A 22,069-nucleotide genomic window follows, 5' to 3' on the forward strand; every position below is an offset into this window, starting at 1 on the left:
TTTTTAAAAAATTAAACTAATTTTTTTTTTTTCATTTCCGTTAGAGGAAAAGGGTATATGTGAGTCATTTGTATATAAATAGGGATATATATGAGCTACTTTCATAACGGGGATATGTCAGCTCTAAATGACAAAGTTAAGGAATATATCAGACCTTTTTCCGTAAAAAGAAAAAGAAAAACGGATACTGAGAGGGAGAAAATGGAGAAATTGAGGAAAAAATCGAGAAAAATAATTATAAATTGGAAAAGGGAGGTGCATATGGGCTGTTGTACGGGTAGAAACACACGTGTAGTATATGTGTTTACTTTTTAATGGGCCAAGATTAGTTTTATAGTACTATTTGATATTCAATTTGTACAACTTATTTTTTAATGGGCCAAGAATAGTTTTATAGTACTATCTGCAATTCAATTTGTACAACTTTTTAATGCATAGTTCGTCCAACATTTATAAAAAAGGGTAATGTGGTGAGCCTCTTATTTCTCAATGTTTATTTCATTCTTCAACGGTCACCTTTTGGAATTAAGAGTAATGAAGGTTCAAATGATGATTTCTTTCTATGGGGTTTGCCTCCAAGAAGATTATCAATTTTGCCAAAGTGTAACTCATTCATATGCTTTTGGTTGTTCGTTTAATCTTGCCTCTTATCTGAATTTGTTTCTTTTTTGTGCATCTTCGGTAACTGAATTTGGAGGTTTTGGGTTCTTATTTTTTGGGGGCCTAAAGCCACTCCGCCCTTGGTGAATGCAAGTGTGAGTTGTTAAGCAAGTGGGTTTACGTTGAAGTTGCAATGGAAGAGTAAGTAATCTTTAAAATCCAGTGGATTCTTTCCTTGTTTTGATTAATAGATCTTGAAGTTGGTTTGAAGTCAATCTTAAGGTGAAAGATTCTTGATGTGTTGAGGAGATTTGATGGTAGAGAATTTATTGGGCTCCAATTGAATGTGTTGTTTGTATTTGCAGGGAGAACTCTACAGAGTTTCTACAAATATTTCGGAGAGATAGGCGGATACTATTAAATTTCATACTTTCAGGAAGCTTAATCAAGAAGGTGGTAATTCCTCCCGGAGCTGTTTCCTTGGATGATGTGGATCTTGATCAAGTTAGCGTTGATTTTTTCCTCAATTGTGCAAGAAAAGGTAGGGAATGTCCTCCACAAAATATAGCCTCTACATATTTGCTTTAAAATGGATTGCAATCATCAAGTCAGGATTGATGGTTTTTTTGAGTAGGCGAACTTCTTGAACTATCTGAAGCTATTCGAGATTATCACGACAACACTCTGTTCCCTCATATGGTAAATTCAGACTTGCACAGACATTATTTTATGTTCAATGGTCACTATTTTATGAATGTTCTTGTTCGGGATTGCACATGCATTAATTTCTGTTGAATAGTTACTATTTGTGAATGTTCCAGTTCCAGAGGTTTATCTACTGCAGCATAGAATTATTCCATACGGTATTGTTGTGCAGCACTTTTTACCTATTCCAAAACATTATTTAGTGTGTTCTATTATCAATGTTTATTTTCATTCTTCGACGGTTTCCTTTTGGTATTAAGAGTAATGCAAGTTCAAATGATGAATTCTTTCTAGCTACAAATCCTGAACTCTCGGGTTTGCCTCCAGGAAGATTGCCTGTCCCTATTTCCACATCACCAATTTTGCGAACACTCTCAACGTCAGAATCAATTGATACTGAACCATTTGAAGAGCTGTCCAGTTTATCCAAATCTCAGTCTCTCAGTTCCACACAACAACAAGAGTTAACAGTTGACAACATTGAGGATTTTGATGACGATGATGATCTAGATGAAGTTGACAGTCAAAGGTATTCAAGAAGAGTTCTCAATGATGCTGCTGATCTTGTGCTTGGATTGCCGTCATTTGCTACTGGTAAGCATACTTATTATAGGTGTATATGTGTATGGTGGACCAGTAACTTCTGCTATCACAAGTGTGACCATTTCATTTTGGCAGTATTAGGTTGTAATTTGCTTGTCTTTTAACTCTAAGGTGTTATATCTATAGTACTGGTTATACCTAGTACTGGTTATACCAGAAAAATAAAAGATGGGGAGAGTAATGGTTACCATTTGATAACCAGTAAAATAAAAGATGGGGAGAGTAATGGTTACCATTTTCAAAAAAAAAAAGACCGGGAGGGTAAGAGTACTTCGAGATTTCTCTCTGGTTCTATATTTGTACTACTGGTTACTTTGTGCTTAGGGTGCTGACACATGACTGGGAAACTATTAACAACATTGATGCAGATGTATTGTATAACTGCTTTAGTTTCTGTGCAATTTTCACTCAATGATAAATGGATTTTTTTAATAAGGGAATTTAACCACTATACTATCAAGCATTGTATCCTAATGATAAATAGATTTCAATTCTCATCCATGTTAATTGCAGTTCGAGCAATGCACCAAGGTCGTGAACATAGCATACTTCTATAGTAGCTAGATATTGGGAGAATATCCGTCCCCTTTTTATTAGGAGCATAAGAATCCACCTTAATCTCCAGCACACTTGTGTGATTTTTTTGATTTTCTAACTTCTTCCAGCTGATAGGCATTATTTAGTTTTTTAAAACTGTAATCCTATATGTTTTTTTTCTTTTTGTAGATTAGAAAGAGTTAGCACTCTCTTGATGCATGTTTAATGTTTTTCTGACCTTTGACTATCATAAACAAAACTAGTTGTCAGATTATTAAATAGTTATATAAGTTTTATTCCTGATCTTTGACAGCCCTAATTTTTTCATTTGGTGCTTTTTAAGCATAAAGAGTTCCCGCTAATGTTTTCTTCAACGAACATTCAAGTATTTATTACTCTTCTGTGATAACTTCTCTCGTACCTAGTAGCAATAGTATTTAATTTGTTCTGAAGCTTATTTCATCTTTCATAAACCCTAACCAAATGATAAGTTAAGTTCTGTGCTTGTGCACGAAAATCAGTGACACGGTGATGTCATTTGATCCTCACTTATTTCTGGCACCTTCTTGGTCTGAAGTCTGTTTGGGGAATATCTCAATAAATGTTAAATGTGAAATTGAATGAAGTGAGGTCATTATATCCATTTAACTAGTTTATTTTACCTCTACTTTGTAAACAGCCTATGGTGGGGTGCAAGAGTTTGCTTTGGAGCTTCATATTAAATCCATACTTCCTTTTGCGTTTTGATGTTTGAATTCTTTGATTTTATACAATGTTTGAAGCCTTGAATACATGTTTTGGCACGTAATAGGAACTTCCAAATTGATTACTGGAACAAGTATTTGATGAGAAAACAGTTTAATATAATATTCTATTCCAGTATTTCCTGATCGGTTACACTACTTCACTTGTAGATTCCACTATCTTCTTTCAAAATGTATTATTTTCTTGCTTTTACGTGGATGGATGGGAGATACTTATACTTCAGGCTGTATTTCTTCCTAGATATTGGCGATGATGATCTCCGTGAAACAGTATATGAGATCCTTCTGGCTGCTGCTGGACCTTCAGGGTATTTCCGCCTTTTCTGTTTCTTGGCTTGTAACATCTCCCATCCGATTACTTTAACGCATTCTGTATGCACGGAGGCATCATTGTACCATCAAAGGACATAAAGAAGGAGAAGACATCTAGATTGATGAGGAGGCTGGGCCGTAGTAAGAGTGACAATGTAATGACCCAGTCACAACATTTATCTGTACTGGTCAGTTTGTTGGAGACAATGCGTGTCCAGATGGAGGTAGGAAAATGAATGACCTTTACCTTCTGTCAGATGTCAGATTACTTCTAGCTTATGTTGTTCGATTCACACTAGTAATGGCATAGATATCTTATTAGTTTCTTGCCCTTAACTCAACAAGTTGGGATAGCTTGCCTGCTGTTTCATTGCAAATCATTTAGGAAATGAAATAACTTAATAAGCAGTAATTTTTTGTCCTTAATTTTTTCTTTTAGTTAAGGTTGAGGTGTTATGCCAAGAGGTGTTCAAATATTATCAAAGTACAGAGTTGCCTTGAGCTGTTATGTTGGTGATTTGTTTGGTATATGGTGCTAGTCTCCACCAGTTGCCAGTTGGTAGTGAGTATATAATGTAAATAGTGTTCCTAGTGCTAGACATTCATTATTAAATTATAAAAGTGATAGCTAACAAAAAGGGATAAATTTCCCAAAGGGAAATGTTAGAAGAAAAAGAGGGAAGAGAGATATTGAAGATCTGACTCTGTTATTTAGGAATTTACAGTTTCATGCTTACTGGGTTCTTACCTGATTAATATGTACAGATTTCTGGAGGCCATGGACGTCAGGACAAGACTTGGTCTCCTTAATGCGATGATTGGAGAAGTGGGTAAAAGGATGGATACAATCTTGATCCCACTGGAATTGTTATGTTGTATTTCACGTACCGAGTTTTCCGACAAAAAGTCATATATTAAGTGGCAAAAGAGACAAGTAAGTGCTGTCTTTCCCTCTTAATATGATGATTCAATTTTTTCCTCCCCTCCTCTTTGTAATTGCTGTAATGCGATGACTTGGTCTCCTTAATGCGATGATTGGAGAAGTGGGTAAAAGGATGGATACAATCTTGATCCCACTGGAATTGTTATGTTGTATTTCACGTACCGAGTTTCCGACAAAAAGTCATATATTAAGTGGCAAAAGAGACAAGTAAGTGCTGTCTTTCCCTCTTAATATGATGATTCAATTTTTTCCTCCCCTCCTCTTTGTAATTGCTGTAACAAGCTTTGCAAAGTTGTTTATTTATGAAACTCAATTCATATGACAATGTATTTAACATTTCTTTTTTATTTATGAAACTAAAAGAGACAAGTAAGTGCTGTCTTTCCCACTTAATATGATGATTCAATTTTTACCTCCCCTCCTCTTTGTAATTGTTGTAACAAGCTTTGCAAAGTTGTTTATTTATGAAACTAAATTCATATGACAATGTATTTAACATTTCTGTTGCATATTCTTTTTCTGTCAGTTCAGTTAAACATGTTGGAGGAGGGGCTCATAAATCATCCTGCTATAGGGTTGGGGAATCTGGGCGAAAAGCAAATGAGCTAAGGGTTCTTTTAGCTAAGATAGAGGAATCTGAGGTGTGTACATTTCTCTCTGTCCCACTTTTGCTGAAGAGAAATTTCTGATTTATTAATACTTAAGTATTTGCAATTCTATTTTGGTCATGCATCTTTGCAAATAGCCAAATACTGAACTTTATAATATGTTAACTTCTTTGAAAATAGTGAAATGCAATATTCAGACTTAAAGTAGTGGTCTGATTGCATATTTCAAGAAAATACTGGTCGCTACTCATTAATCTTCAACTTTCACAATTTTTTTCAAGTTGAACTTCAGTACTCTTTTATTCAGCTTCAACTCAGAGTGGGGGGCTTAGGATTTGAAGGCAGTGCACATGCTTTAACATACACCGCATCTCCGACTTTGAGTAACATTATGCATTCAGTTGGTTTAGTTAGTTTCTAATAGAATTTTTAGTTTATAAACAAAGAAACCAATCAAACCGAAATGACTTGGGTTAATTGCATTTTTATGACTTCAGCTTTAATTAAGTTTAGGGATCTCTTTTATTTACCTATAATATAAAAGGAAGAGCCAGGAAACACGTGTCCCTCTATCATCGATACAAACAATGACAGGAAGCACGTGGCCCTACAACATCTATACAAACAACGAACTAACAACATTATAATTTAACCTATCATTCTTTTCCATAAAGGAATTGTAAATTGAATCATGATTTACCAATTTGCTTAATGGTTGATGCCAATGAATGTAAATTTGCGGTAATCCTAGTTGGATTTCATTTTCTTGATTTTATTGCCGAAAATAAGTATGTTAAATATTAAATAGATGGATTGAAACTACAAATGCACTCCACTTCTTTCAAACAAATTAAATACATTTTTGATTTACTTGAGTGTTCTGTTTTGAAGTTTGATCATCATATGTCTAATCATAGGATTGCTTAGAATTAAAGTTTTGCTAAGAGGGTTTTCATCTTTTAGACTGGAGGTTCATTATCTATTGAGTTACGAATTCTGTTCCTGGCCCTCGGGGGTTTCATGTTTGAAAAAGGAAGTGTCTATTTTTTGGAAATTGACATGTTTTATCTTCTTGTACTTCTATTTATTCTTGTGTACTCTCCTAAAAGGACTTTTTTTCAAAAAAATCTTATTGACCCATGGAATTAGTTCAATTGATGTTTGTTCTTGTTTGCTTGTTTGATGCTCTTCATCATTATTATATGCACTCTCGTCTTCTTATTTTTTTCCCAATCCACGGACATTTTGATATCATACACTATGAACACCCATGTCCTGATACCATATCACAAAGAAAGGGTTCTTTTTGATGCTATACCAGATGATATGCCATAAAAAGTATCATTTCTTTGTTTCAGTCTTTTCCTCCTCCTGCAGCAGAGATGCAAAGGACAATGTTTAAAATCTTTGAGAGAGATCGCTATGCCACTGGCAGAAAGGCCAGCTCGAGGTGACTTAACTGGTGAAGTATGCCACTGGGCTGATGGTTATCACCTGAATGTCAAATTATACGAGAATCTACTTCTCAGTGTTTTTGATGTTTTAGATGAGGGAAAGCTCACAGAGGTCAGTAAAACCCACTTGAATGTCATTCTCTCTAATTCTTGCCATTCTTGCTATGCCTTATGGTGCCAGGATAAAGATGACCATCTTGTTTCTTACACTGGAAAGTTATACTCTTGGGATGCCACCTTTCTCTTAAAAGAAGGTGATATTCTTAAGGGTCATTGGATTTACAGTCTTGGTATGTTGTGTACTTATGTTTGTAATAGAGGGACATGATGAGTGAAGGTGTTAAAAGGGCATGAGCCACAGAATCACATGGAAGGAAATCTTGTAAAACCTACAATCTCTTGGAATTCATGCAGACATAGCGAATAATAGGTCACAATAGAAAAGGCTTATATAGTTGGGACCTATGTTTTAGTCATGTTAGTAATTATTTAGGTCTTGCGTTTTGTAGGAGTCCTTTAGTCTTATAGGAGATTTATATGCATTTCAAAAATATATAGAACTTCTGGAGCTTATTGTTATTATTATTATTATTTAATTATTATAAATAATATGGGTCTTAAGGAGCTTAAAATGGAACGGTATGAATTATGATCAGTGAGGATTCATATAGCTGAGGCCCTACTTGCTTAGGATTGAGGTCCAGTTGTTTTGTATGAACAAAATAACCCGTTCTCTGTGTATAATAGTAAAATCCTGAACAGTAATGCAATGGATGATGTTATGTGAGTACATTCCTTTGGAAATCGATTTATAGGTTTGAATGACCAATTATGAACTTCATCTTTTCCAACCAGGAAGTTAAAGAAATTTTGGAGCTTCTTAAGTCCACATGGCGTAATTTGGGAATCACAGAAACCATCCACTACACTTGCTATGCTTGGGTATTATTTCGACAGGTATAAAATGACAAAAAAGATACTGGTTTCTAGTTAGAGTTGCTTAAAACATTACTAGCATTTGCTTGACTACTAACCTGCTGATGGTATATCAATTGTTTGGACTAGATTTTACTTCTTTATCAATTATTTGAGTGGTGATGGACCACAAGCTCTTTGGAATATGTGGCATAGCTTGCAATTTCCTATTTCGAAAAGAAACTGATATTTCTTGAATCTAGCTTGAAGTAGCAGGAAAGTCGTGGTTCGTTGACTGAGTTACTAAAAGATTTGGAAGGCTTTGTTCTTTTTATGTTAGTTAGGTTTGCTGATGTCCTCTTGGTGTACTTATTGACCGATGCTAACATTCAATGTCAGTTTACTTTTTTGCATAAAATGAATCTGGGAGTGATCAAGAGTGGCTATCACTTCAGTTTCTCATTTGTTTGAATGTCCTGAGTATTGAGTGGCCATTTTAGATGCTTCATCCTTGTGTAAAACTAATGATGCATCAAATGTGAGGTTGTACTTACTGCTCCCTGCTTAGTAGCCTATCTGCATTCCGTTTGTGGTACCTATAGGAACCTGAATTTTAATAATTTTGATAGCAATTTTACTATTCATAATTAACAGTAGGTTGTATGGAAAAATATCATACACTATGTTTTGTGATTACTCAAGTATTATGCTTTTATTAATACAGATATCAACAATCCTTGGTGAAGCTACCAAAGAAGACCAAATTACCCATCATTTTGAAATAACCTTGATTTAACTTAACTGAAGAATGTGTAGCCTGCCTACTACCTATAAGATTGTGATTAGTCACTTACAGTTGTAACTTAATCTAGCTGAATTAAGGTGATTATTTTAAATGTGTGTATTATTTAAGGAAAAATGATGTTTTCTCTTCGTGTTATTCAACTTAGAAATTTGACCTTTGTCGAATCAAATGTGCTATTATAGTCTAATTATAATTTATAACTGCCTTAACTTTCACCATGGACTGAAAATTGGTTTTCTGAAATACTAAACCCTCATCCTCTCCCTGATCCACATTATTTAACTTTTGCAAATTTAAGTAATTTTTTTTATCCCAATAAGAAATCAGCTGTTAGGCAATTGCTTCCATCTTCTTTAGTTAACTGTTTGTAAATAAATTCCTGACATATTGCATCAATTTCTTCTTTCTTGGTTACCCACCCTTATTTCAAATTTGGTTACTTGGTTGAAGCTGATCCCTCCATCAATTCCTCTTTGCTTATTGTTGGTGCGTGATTGTCCTATTTCGATATATGCCCCTTGTGTTGTTGCAGTTTGTCATCACGGGAGAGTAAAGGATATTGCAATATGTCATTGAACAGTTGAAAAAAATACCATTAAAGGAACATATGGGACCGCAAGAGAGAATGCACTTGAAGAGTTTGCGTTCTAGAGTTGAAATGGAAGGGATTCCAAGAATTGACTTTCTTGCCGTCTTTCTTGTTGCCAATTTCAAAATGGGCTGATAAGCAGTTGGGAGACTACTATCTCGATTATGCTGAGGTTTGTGCACGATTCTAGGCGATTGCAAATCTTGTGCACATGATAAGTCATTTGTTTTAACTTACATTTACATGTCTTTTCCTGTTTCAAAATTTTGTTCGTGGGGTAATACAGACACTGATCAACTCAGAGCTTGTACTATAAACTCTGTTTAGCAATTTAAACTCTAAATTTTCTGGAAGTTCCTTGTCCGGGTTTTGTTTGGATTTCTTGGTTGCTGCTCGAGTCGGAACTCGTATGGAAGAGGTCGCTGTCTCCTCTGCTCGTCTCGTCCCCGTTCGCTGCCCGCAACAAGGTAAACAACTCGTCACCCTTTTTGTTGTCCACTTTGAATTCGTTGTGTTGGTCTGGTGTATTTTTTTTTTTGTGGATTCGAAATGAGTTTACGTGATGTGTTCAGTATGAGTTATCCCCTTCATCTTATTTTTCTAAAATGAGTAATGCGTGTTTCGTTTTCAAGATGATTTAATGCTTGTTTGGGCCTATTTTTCTGTTTGTGTTCTTTTCGAGTTCGTGGTTGTACCCCCCTCTGTTCGTTGTTCTTTTCGAGTTTGCGCCTTAAGCTTGTGTTGTATATTTGTTAACCTTGCTAAGACTGTCTATCCCTCCCTTTACTCCCTTTTATGAAGTTGCAAGCAATAAAGTCCTATTCTCGGTCATGTCTAGAAATTATGTATTTTTCTGTCATACTTTGTTGATATTATATGTTGATTTGGTTCATGACTAAAATGTTCAGCTTCCTTTAGTATCATTTGGCTCAGTTGCTACCGTTCTCAACTTTGTGAAGTTTAGTTTCCATTTATTCCTTACTAGTCGCTATTTGCTGTATGTTAAGAAGGAAGATTTTGTTTACTTGTGCTCCTTTGAATTCAGTGATGTCGTTTTCCAGTCATAGGAAGCATGTCTTAGCCTGATTGCTTTCTGTTAATCATTGTTGGAAAACTATATTTGTTTTCTCTTGGCGATTACAGTGACTTAGTGTGGGTATAAAGTGGGTTTATTATGTTATAAGGTGTTTGTTTTGAGATGGATTTTGTGAAGCTTTGTGTTAAATTAGTGTGTATTCTCTTGTTTCATTTTTTATATGTGTTTTAGGATAATTTCTTCAATTTGTAAAGTGTAAAGAATCATGCTAAGCTTACTGTAATGTCTTGTTGTCCTTGGATGCCATCTCTTCATTAATTGCTTAGGACACAAATGTTTGGCTCTTTAAATTATTAGTTGAAAACTACATTTCTTTATTTCTTTACTGTTAAAAGTGTGGTATATGAGTCGTACGCTTTCTTTAATCCACTGCTAGTTTGTTTGATAAAATACAATAGTATTATATGCTCTACAAAGAGTATGAAATTGATTCACTAGTGTCTTGCATTGTTCTGTTCCATTGGTGTGTTTCATTATATTTTTGAACATAGTTTCCTCAAGTCTCAATGTAAATGTATGAGCAATTATCTATTGGTGCCCAAGTGTCTGTATGTTTAATTTGATTGACAATTTCATTTTAATTAATTTTCCTTTAGTCACTTACTAATTGAGTCCATTGGATCCGTGCATTTCATTTTGAGCCAAGGAGGCTAAATCTTGTTCGTTTCGAGTTGAAAACCGAAATACCAGCCGCGTAAGTCGACGCACAGGTCCCGAGAACCAAAAATACTCTAATATACAGCTGATGTATATACAGCGTGATGGAGCGATATACATCAGCTGTATATTGTGTATAAATGCAGCATAAATGGGCCCAAAAGTCCCCAAAATTTCAGAAATTGTATTTTGTTATTTTGGGCCTAAGCCCTTTGTCTTTTATTATTATTTGTTAGTCTAGAACAGGTGGAGGATTGGGCCTAAAGCCCACTAAAAAATCAGATTGCCAAGTTAGTTTAAGACAGGTACAAAAGGAAGAAATGGGCCAGATCTAAATGGGTCAAAAGCCCAAAATGAAATTAGGCCCAAGTACTGGCCCAGGCGGACAGAACCAGACTTGGGCCCAATTTCTTCTTCATCTCGTATTTATTTTAATTGTTATTGCTTGTTTATTTGTTTGTTTAATTTTAAGGTTGTTCCCTAAATCAATTCCCCAAAAGATAACCACTTTAAATCGAATACTTATATTTTCCTAAAAATTGAATAAGTACTTGTTCTCTTCCTTGAATTACTTTGAGATATTTCACTTAGTAATATGCCCCCTTTATAATATTTCCCTTCCCCTTAGGAATGATTTGAAGTTTAAAAATTGTTATTTTCTCAATGTTGATTGAGTTGCTTAAAATAATTAGCCAATTAATTACCGAATAATCGTATGTTAGCGGACATTTCGGGTGCTTTCAAATCTTACTCGAAATGTTAATATAAACCCTGAACCCTTTTTCAATTGATTTTAACTGTTTTAAATCTTTTGAAAATTAGTTTTCTTTGGCGACTTTAAAAGCCCATTTTTTTTTAAAAATAAAATAAGACAACTCCGAAGTCCAACCAAATACATATTTCTTCTATCTTTTTTTTTTCTTCAAATTTCTCCTTCCTCTGTTTCCTTTTCCTTCTTCTTACTTCAAAGTCACTTCTATCTCTTTTTTTCCTCACTATTTTCACTTCTGTTTAATATTTTTCTCATTCAAGTTCTAAGTATGTACACTATCTATTTTCAGTTTTTGAATTGAAATATTTGCTAATATATTATTGTTATTGAGATTTTGATTATTTATATATGTAATTTATTATTTTAATTTTTTGATATTAATTGGGCCACACTTCAAAAGGCGAGATATGAATGTTAATTTTTTTGGTATTAATTGCAATGAACATATTATTTTACATATTCTCATTAATTAAATATTTAATATTCATAATTCTTTATAAATGTAATATAATATTCCAAAAAATATATTATTCTTCATCTCATATCCCCTATCCCCTATCCGATATCTCATATCTCATATCTCCTATCTCTCATATCATATTTCATATCTCAACTCATCTCTCATCTCTCATCTCTCATCTTATATCTCATATCTCATCTCATATCTCATTTCATATCTCATATCTCAAATCTCATATTTCATATCTCATATCCCATCTCTCATATCTCATCTCATATCTCATATCTCTCATCTCTCGTCTCGTATCTTATCTCGTATCTCACATCTCTCATCTCATATGTCATCTCGTATCTCGTATCTCATATCTCATATCTCATATCTTATATCTTATTTCATATCTCATCTCATATCTCATAACTCACATCTCTTATCTCTCATCTCATATTTCATATCTCATCTCGTATCTTATCTCATATCTCATATCTCATCTCGTATCTCATCTCATATCTCATATCTCTCATCTTATATCTCATATCTCATATCTTATCTCTTATCTTGTATCTCATCTCATTTCTCATCTCGTATCTCATCTCATATCTCATCTCGTATCTCATCTTATATCTCATATCACATCTCATATCTCATATCTCATCTCGTATCTTATCTCATATCTCATCTCGTATCTCATCTCATATCTCATCTCGTATCTTATCTCATATCTCATCTCGTATCTCATCTCATATCATCATCTCATATCTCATCTCGTATCTCATCTCATATCTCATCTCATATCTCATATCATATCATCTCATATCTCATCTCATATCTCTCATCTCATATCTCATCTCGTATCTCTTCTCTTATCTCATATCTCATATCTCATCTCGTATCTCATCTCATATCTCATTTCTCATCTCGTATCTCATCTCATATCTCATCTCGTATCTCATCTTATATCTCATATCTCATATCTCAAATCTCATATCTCATCTCTCATATCTCATCCCGTATCTCATCTCATATCTCATCTCGTATCTCATCTCGTATCTTATCTCATATCTCATATCTCATCTCATATCTCATCTCGTATCTCATCTCATATCTCATCTCATATCTCATATCTCATCTCATATCTCATCTCATATCTCGTATCTCATATCTCGTATCTCATCTCATATCTCATATCTCATCTCGTATCTCATCTCATATCTCATCTCGTATCTCATCGCATATCTCACATCTCGTATCTCATCTCATCTCATATCTCATATCTCATATCTCATCTCATATCTCATATCATATCTCATCTCATATCTCTTCTTTATATCTCATTTTGTATCTCATCTCATATCTCATATCTCATCTCGTATCTCATCTCATACTCATATCTCATATCTCATCTCATATTGAGTCTCCTATCTCGTATCTCATCTCATATCTCATCTCATATCTCTCATCTCATTGAATCTCTCATCTCTCATCTCATATCTCTCATATCTCATCTCATATATCTCATCTCTCATCTCTCATCTCATATCTCATATCTCATTCATATCTCATATCTCATCATCTCATATCTCATAGCTCATATTGATATCTCATATCTCATATCATATTGATATCTCCATATCATCTCACATCTCACATCTCATATCTCACATCTTGTATCTCATCTCATATCACATCTCATATTTCATATCTCATATTTCTCACAACTCATATCTCATATCTCATATCATCTCACATCTCATATGTTATCTATACTATCTCATATCTCATCTCTCTCTAACTTATTTCTCATCCATCTCTCATCACTCATATCTCATATCATTGTTAGAGGGTTTTACCTTGATTTTCTTACATTATTTGAAGTTTATTTTTTCCTAAAAGAACTGACAAACACATTACCATATATGTTTTTACTTTTCTTGAAAGGAAAATATAATATTCTTTCATATTTGGTTTATTCTTTCCTTTTTTGGTTTTGGAGTAGCTAGTCCTTTTCTTGTAAGAAAATGTTTTAGGACTCTATAAATAATGTGTTTGTTTCTTCTAACACAATAACAATAACAATAAAGTTTCAATGTTTTTCTTTATATTAGTTTTGATATAATAATATTTTGATTTTTAGTATAAGTTTTTGTTATCTGATTTATCAACTATATGATTTGCAAATTGTAAGCTTCCGCATGACGCCCTAAACACCCAACACTCATCTCATATCTCATATCATACTTATATATTATCTCTTATCTCTAATCTCATATCTCATATCTCATATCTTATCTCATATCTCATATCACATTTTTCATTTATCATCTCTCAAATCTCCTGTCACATATCTCATATCTTATCTCTTTCCTCTCATATCTCGCATCTCGTTTAACGTCTCTCTCTTCTCTTCTCACATCTCTCATCTCTCTCAACTCTCATATCTCATTTCTCTCATATCTCTCAATTCTCATCTGTCTCATATATTATTTCTCATCTCTTTCATATCTCAAATCTCTCTTCTCTCTCATATCTTCTCAACCTTCATATCTCTCATCTCTTTCAGCTCTCTCATCTCTCTCATCTCTCTCATATCTCTCATCTCTCTTATATCTAAACTCGAATCTCCCTCATGTTCATTTCTTACCTCTCAAATCTTATATCTCTCAACTCTACACTCTCTTGTTTCTCTTATCTTTCATGATCATATCTTCATTACTCATCACCTCATATCTCTCAACGCTGACTTTCTCATCTCTGTCATATATCTCTCATCACCCTCATCTCCCTTATCTCCCTTATCTCCTTCATCTCTCTCATATCTCATAACTCATCTCTCTCTATCTCTTATCTCTCTATGATACTCTCTCATCATATCTCTAATGATAATCTCTCATATCACATATCTCTTTACTACAAAGAGTATATAGTGCCTTGATTGTGAAATATCGATTGCTTGTTGAACTTGTGAATTGCGTGAAAGTAGTAGGATACTCCAAATTCGAAGGTCAAAGAATTTAGAAAACATTCTTAGTGGAAAAAATGTAAATGAAGGATCGATCCTAGTGGTGAATAATTTTCATGAATCTAAGAAATTGTTAGAATCCTTGATCTCTCTCAATATCTCTCTCGATATGCGATATGTGATATGATAAGATATGAGATTTGTCGATCTGAGATGAGAGATAAGAGGGGTGATGTGGCGAGAGGGTGGAAAGATAAAACTACCATACCATTACTATCCCTCGAGTAAGGATTTACCGATATGAATATTTAACTCCTTTATGTGTATTGTTATTGGTTACTTCTTAAAGAAGAAGGTCACACTGATTACATGATTCGTCCTTGGAAGCCCCCAAAATATAAGATTTGTTATGAAAGTGTTTTTCTGATTTTATTTCTAAAAGTTCCCATTGATTTTGCTTACATGAGACAAATAAGATTAAATATTGTTACCATTTTTGAAAGGGCATTGATTTCATCATTTTGACTATCATACTAGCATGTTTTCAGGCTTTTCCTTCATTAAAATGATTGTAGTTAATGTTATTACTCACTAAGCTAGCATCTCACTCTTTCCTAAATGTTTTTACAGAGAACTTAGGTGGTATTGACGAGGATTTCATTAATTATAGAGTGTGATTTGTTAGCATCTGGTGAGCTTGCTTTGCGTGGTAAGAGATATATCGAATTTCCATGTTTATTTTAAAACTCTTAGAGTCGCTCCATTTGTCAGTCCTTTATTAGAGTCATGATTATTCCTTTGTATTGTCAAGTGACTAGTTTTAAACTTCTTTTCGTAATTGGAGAAGAAATTGTATAATTGTGTGGCGATTGAATTGCTGATGGATATTAGGTATTGAGTTAGCGATGTCTCTATTGATTTCTAAGACATGAAAAACAGGATATGCCTAAAAATAAAGGAAACTTTGCCTAATTTTCTATAGAATTCTGGTAAGGCTTCCCCTCTTAGCACCGGTCATATTTCTAAATTGGGTCGTGACAAAGTTGGTACCAAAGCCTAGATTATTCTTGTGATTTATGAATCACACGTTATTAGTAGAATCTCAATTATGGTTATGTTGCCGGCCATTTCTATAATCGTGATTCTGCAAGGACGTGATAGGTTGTGTCTTTTCTTTCTTATTCCTTATTGTATGTGCGGTTACTGGGTAAACCAGATTAATCTAACATTGTTATCTACTAATCTATCACAAGTCTTGAACATAGTCATTTAATAACAAGAATAGTCCAAAGGTTCGGGGGTATCAAAAGTAACTTTTGTAAACACCCATCTCTCTAAATAAGGGGAACGAACAAACAAAAGTAGTTGAAAAAGCCAAGAAAGAGATCATTATGTCATTTGTGAGGAAATTTTGTGCACCTATGTGATATATACCATATATCATTTTATTTTTTAAAGAGTACTACTCTACATTTTAACAACATGAGAGTGTTACTGTTTGGACACTTTATTTTTTTATATCGAGCAAGAGGTATTTATAGATAGAATGAATAGATTCAGGCAACAAAATAGGGCCACCAGAGCTCTAGGGAGCTAAAGATTCAGATTTGTCAAAAACAAAAGTAGTCTTCAAAGTTTCTAAGAATGAAACCTCTAAAGGTTCTAACAACTTAAAGATTCTTAGAGGTTCTAAAAGGGTTTTGGGAAAGATTCTTGAGTTGGGAAATCACCACGTATATTCACACCATTTTTAACGCTTATTTCACATTTGCAAGCTTTTTTTTAGAAATTACGCAAATTTATCAATTTTTCCTTTGTAGCCCATGGATTTGGCGCCTCGGAGCACCCAATTTTTTTTCCTGAAAACACTTCATGAGGACCTCCGTATTGTGTTGGGGAACCACCACGTATACTCACACCATTTTTAACACTTATTTCTACATTTACATGCCCTTTTTTTTATATAAATTACGCAAATTCATTGATTTTTCATGTGTAATAGCCCATGGATATGGCGCCCTCGACCACCCAAACTTTTTTTCTGAAAAAACATCATGAGGACCTCCGTATTGAGTTAAGGAACTACCATGTATACTCACACAATTATTTTAACGCTCATTTCCGCATTTACAATTCTTTTTAGGAATAACACAAATTCATCATTTTTTCGTGTGTATTAGCTTATGGATCTGGTGCCTCGAAGCACCCAAAAAAAAATTCTGAAAAAACTTCATGAAGACCTTCATAATGAGTTGGGGAACCACCAGATATACTCACATCATTTTTAACGCTCATTTCTGCATTTCGAGGCCCTTTTTGGGAATTACGCAAATTCATCGATTTTTCGTATGTATTAGCCCATGGATCTGGTGCCTCAAAGCACTCAAAATTTTATAACTTCACGAGGACATCCATATTAAGTTGGGGAACCACCAAGTATACTCACACCATTTTTTTAACGCTCATTTCCGCTTTTACTGTAACATCCGACAATTTGAAATAGCTAAGAAGAGGCTTGGAGTTTGAAAATTTTCATTTTTGGAAAGGATTTGAAAATCTGGAATTTGGCTAAGTGTGGAAATCAGTGAGTTTTTGGCCAAATTTGAGCAGTCGTAACTCCTAGCTCAGGATGAGTTAGGAGTAGTTCCAGTTATGGTTGTGAAGCTTGTGGAATGATCTTTCCAACTCCACCGAGTTTGCTCGATTCCGAGTTCGTATGAGCGAGTTATGACCATTGAAAGTTGGGCAGTTGGCAGGGAATCCATCCGGAAAATTAAGGGCATTTTAGTCTTTTCCCTAGCCAAGTCTTTTGGGATTATATTGTTGTATAGGGCTGATCTTTGGATCATTTTGTCCCATCTTTAAAAGAGTAAAAGCTAGGGCTTGAGAAGAAGGAGAAGAAGAAGAGGAGAAAGAGGAGATCAACAAGTTTTCGTTAAAGATCAACGTGGATTTTTGTCGGGGGTGATCCCTTTCAAGGTATGTGAGTTCTTTGTGTGGTTTGATACTTTCCCCCACACACCAAGCTCATTTTATGATTTGAGGAAAGATTGGAATTGTTGTTGAAGTTATTAGTTGTTGTTGATGTTGTTTGTTGTGTTGTTGAAGTTTATGGTTGGTTGTGAGACATGATTGGGTTGTGTATTTGAGTTGTAATCTATGGTATGTTGAGGGATTGATGATCCTCAGTGTTTGTGGTTAGATCCATTGAAGTAAGGATGGTTTAGAATTGAAGAAAAAGGGGAGAAAAGTCGAGTTTCTGGGCAAGGGGGTTGGCGCGTTGCGCCTGCCAGCGCGCCCCAAAAGGGGCTCTGAGGTTTTCCCCTTGGGGCGCCGCGCCTCTCAGTGCACCAGCAGGTGACCTCTGACTTTCGAGGGCTGGCGCTCCGCGCCTTGCAGAGCGCCAAGGACGCTAAGTTTCCCCCATTCTTCCATGCTTTCTCATGCATGTTCCTAGGTGTTATACCTATGTTCCCTAGTTGTTTCCAACACCCCAAAGTGTTTCTAAACATCCCGAGCTCATCCAAATACGTGTGATCATATACCTTGAATCCATAGTTCAATTCAAGGCAAGTTAGTATCAAGTTAAAGAGAAGTTAGAGTCAAGTTAAGCCATGTTAAGAAGTAAGTTCAAGCAAGTCCTCCAACCCTTTCAAGAGTCTTCATTGAACGTTTTAACTTCGTTTTTAGACTCAAGTTTCAAGTCAAGCAAAGAGCTTAGAGTTTCAATCTAAGTAAAGAGTCTCAAGACTCAAGTTAAGTCAAGAGTGTAAGTTGAGTTCATTTCTCAAAAGCTATTAGGGAACTATGTATTCCCAAAGAAGTTTCTAAATGTTTTTACATTTGAGTAAGAAATGAACTATGATTCCAAAAGAGCCTTAGAGCTAGTTTTCAAGAAAAAGGAACATCGTTTCCAAGTGAGCCTTCGGGCTAGTTTTTGAGTAATTATCTCATTTAAAGAAAGACGTGTTTAAAATACTTACGAGCTAAAAACATTTTGGGAGTAGTATCGAGCACCAATTTGGGGACGCGAGTTCATATTAAACTCAACTCTCCATAAGAACCATGTAGCCAACATGAGAGTTAACGGGTCATACTTTTTAGATGAACCCGTAAAGTTAAGCTAGTGGATCCACTTAGTAAAGTTAGCTTCCTATATCAAGACCAGGTATAGGATGGTCCTCAGGCAACGTGAGGTAAAACGTTATATCATTAGCTTCTTATATCACGGCAAGGTATAGGATGGTCCTCGGGCAACGTGAGGTAAAATGTTGTATCACCACTCATATTCATAGTGATGGTTTGTCCGTTAGAGAAGTTCCCACAGTAGAAAGAGCATGGTTCCTCGAGGGTTCTGCTTAGTATGGATGAGGGTATGGGACTTCATTCATACATTGCACAAGTAGACCTTGAGAGGAAGCATGGTATTTTCATGATATTATAAATATGATTTTTACGTCATGTTTTAAGAGTTTTACAAGCTTTATATATTGCATGTGTCTTATTGCTTTATATATTGAGTTCAGTTATTCATGAGTTAAACAGAGCCAAAGTAAGTGTTCTCTTGTACTCTTTTCAAGCTTAAGTTGTGGTTTAGCTTTCCAGCTCGCATACTCGTACATTCAATGTACTGATGCCAGTTGGCCTGCATCTTATGACGATGCAGACACAGGTACCCCGGATCAGCATCCTGCACGTCGTTGATCCAGCTGAGCACTCTAGAGTCAGTGGTGAGCCTCCTTGCTTTCCGGAGGACTCGGTTATTTCGTGTTTCTAGTTTCTATTTTGTTAGGATGTTGCGGGGTCTGTCCCAACATCCATCTCAGTATGTAGATGCTTCATAGACAGTCAGTCAGTTAGTATTGAGTCTCTCATCTATGTATATATGTAAATATTCTATTTTGAGACTCGAGCTGCCTTTTGGCATGTTATGCATCAGTTGGTTGTTTTATAATCTTTCATTGCATTGAGTTGTACTGTTGAGTTAAGTTTCTGCTGAGTTAAGAAAGCCAGGCCAAGGGTTCACCTGGGGCCAGCAATGGTCTCCGGGTGTCGGTCCCGCCCAGGGTGTAGGCTCGGGGCGTGACATTTACAAACCTTTTTCTTTGGGAATTTCACAAATTCATCAATTTTTCTTGTGTTAGCCATAGATTTAGCGCCTCAGTCAGATCACCCAGAGGTTTTTTCTGAAAAAACTTCATGAGGACCTCTGTATTGAGTTGAGGAACCACCACGTATACTCACACCATTTTTTAACGTTCATTTCCGCATTTACAAGCTCTTTTTAGGAATTACACAATTTCATCAATTTTTTGTGTGTATTAGCCCATGAATCTGGCGCCTCGGAGCACCTAAAACTTTTTCTTAAAAGACTTAATAAAGACCTTCATATTGAGTTGGGAAATCACCAGGTATATTAACACTATTTTTAATGTTCATTTCCGCATTTGCAGACTTTTTTTAGGAATTACGCAAATTCATTGATTTTTCGTGTGTATTAGCCCATGAATCTAGCGTCTCGGAGAACCCAAAAAAATTTCTGAAAAAATTCATGAGGACCTCCTTATTGAATTTGGGAACCACCACGTATACTCACATCATTTTTAACACCCATTTCCACATTTACAGGGTTTTTTTAGGAATTACGCAAATTCATTAATTTTTCGTGTGTATTAGCCCATGGATCTGGCGCCTCAGAGCACCCAAAAGTTTTTTCTCAAAAAAATTCACGAGGACCTCCATATTGAGATGGGGAACCACCATGTATAATCACACTATTTTTAACGCTCATTTCCACATTTACAAGCTCTTTTTTAGGAACTAAGCAAATTCATCATTTTTTCATGTGTATTAGCCCATAAATTTGGCGCCTCAAAGCACACAAAAAAAATTTCTGAAAAAAACTTAATGAAAACCTCAGTATTGAGTTTGGAACAACCAAGTATACTTGCACCATTTTTAAAACTCATTTCCTCTACAAGTCCTTTTTTAGGAATTACACAAAGTCATATCGATTTTTTATGTGGATTAGCCCATGGATCAGGCACCTCGGAGCACCCAAGATGTTTTTTCTGAAAAAACTTCCTGACGACCACCGTATTGAGTTGTGAAACCACCACGTATACACGTATACTCACACTATTTTTTAATGCATATTTACGAATTTACAAGCCATTTTTAGGAATTTCTTAAATTCATTTTTCGTGTGTACTAGTATTAGCCCATCATTCTGGCACCTCGGAGTACTTAAAAAAATTTTCCGAAAAAACTTTATGAGGACCTTTGTATTGAGTTAGGGAACCACTACCTATACTCACACGTTTTTTTAATGCCCATTTCCACATTTACAAATCTTTTGTTAGGAATTACGCAATTCATCAATTATTCGTGAGTTTAGCCCATGGATCTGGCGCCTCAGAGCACCCAAAAAGCTTTTCTGAAAAAACTTCATGATGATCACCGTATTGAGTTGGGGAACCATCACATATACCACACCACCTTTTTAACCTCCATTTCCGCATTCATTCCCTTTTTTTTAGGAATTATGCAAATTCATCAATTTTTCATATGTATTAGCCATGGATCTTACGCCTCGGAGCACCAAAAATTTTTTTATGAAAAAACTTATGAGGACCTCTGTACTGAGTTTGGGAACCGCCACGTATACTTATACCATTTTTTCAACGACTATTTTCGCGTTTACATGCCCTTTTTTTATATAGAAATTACGTAAATTCATAGATTTTTCGTATGTGCCCATTGATTTGGTGCCTTGAAGCACCTTAAATTTTTTCTGAAAAAACTTCATGAGTACCTCGGTATTAAGTTAGGGAACCACCACGTATACTCACACAATATTTTCAACGCCTATTTTCGAATTTAGAGGCCCTTTATTAGGAATTAGTCAAATATATTGATTTTTCGTGTGTATTAGCTCAGAAATTAGGACCCTTAGAGCACCCAAATTTTTTTCTGAAAAAACTTCATTAGGACTTCCGTATTGAGTTGGGGAACTACTATGTATACTCACATTTCTTCATTTACAAACCCTTTTTATTTTTTGAAATTATGCAAATTCATTAATTTTTCGTTTGTATTATCCCATGTATCTAGCGCCTTAGAGCACACAAAAATCTTTTCCGAAAAAAAACCTAATCAGGACCTTCGTATTGAGTTAGGGAACCTCCACGTATACTCACACCATTTTATTAAAACTCATTTCCACATTTACAAGCCCTTTTATAAAAATACACAAATTCATCAATTTTTCGTATGTATTAGCCCATGAATATG

General features: G+C 35.0%; 1 pseudogene; it reads left to right on the forward strand.

Annotated features, from left to right (window-relative positions):
- Nucleotides 1-1,377: 1,377 nt before the first annotated feature.
- On the forward strand, nt 1,378-9,902 carry LOC125833544 (protein unc-13 homolog; annotated as a pseudogene).
- Nucleotides 9,903-22,069: the final 12,167 nt, after the last annotated feature.

This window comes from Solanum verrucosum, unplaced genomic scaffold (genome assembly GCF_900185275.1).
Source record: "Solanum verrucosum unplaced genomic scaffold, falcon-dt-bn FXZP01000307.1, whole genome shotgun sequence".
In the NCBI taxonomy this organism is placed as follows: Eukaryota; Viridiplantae; Streptophyta; class Magnoliopsida; order Solanales; family Solanaceae; genus Solanum; species Solanum verrucosum.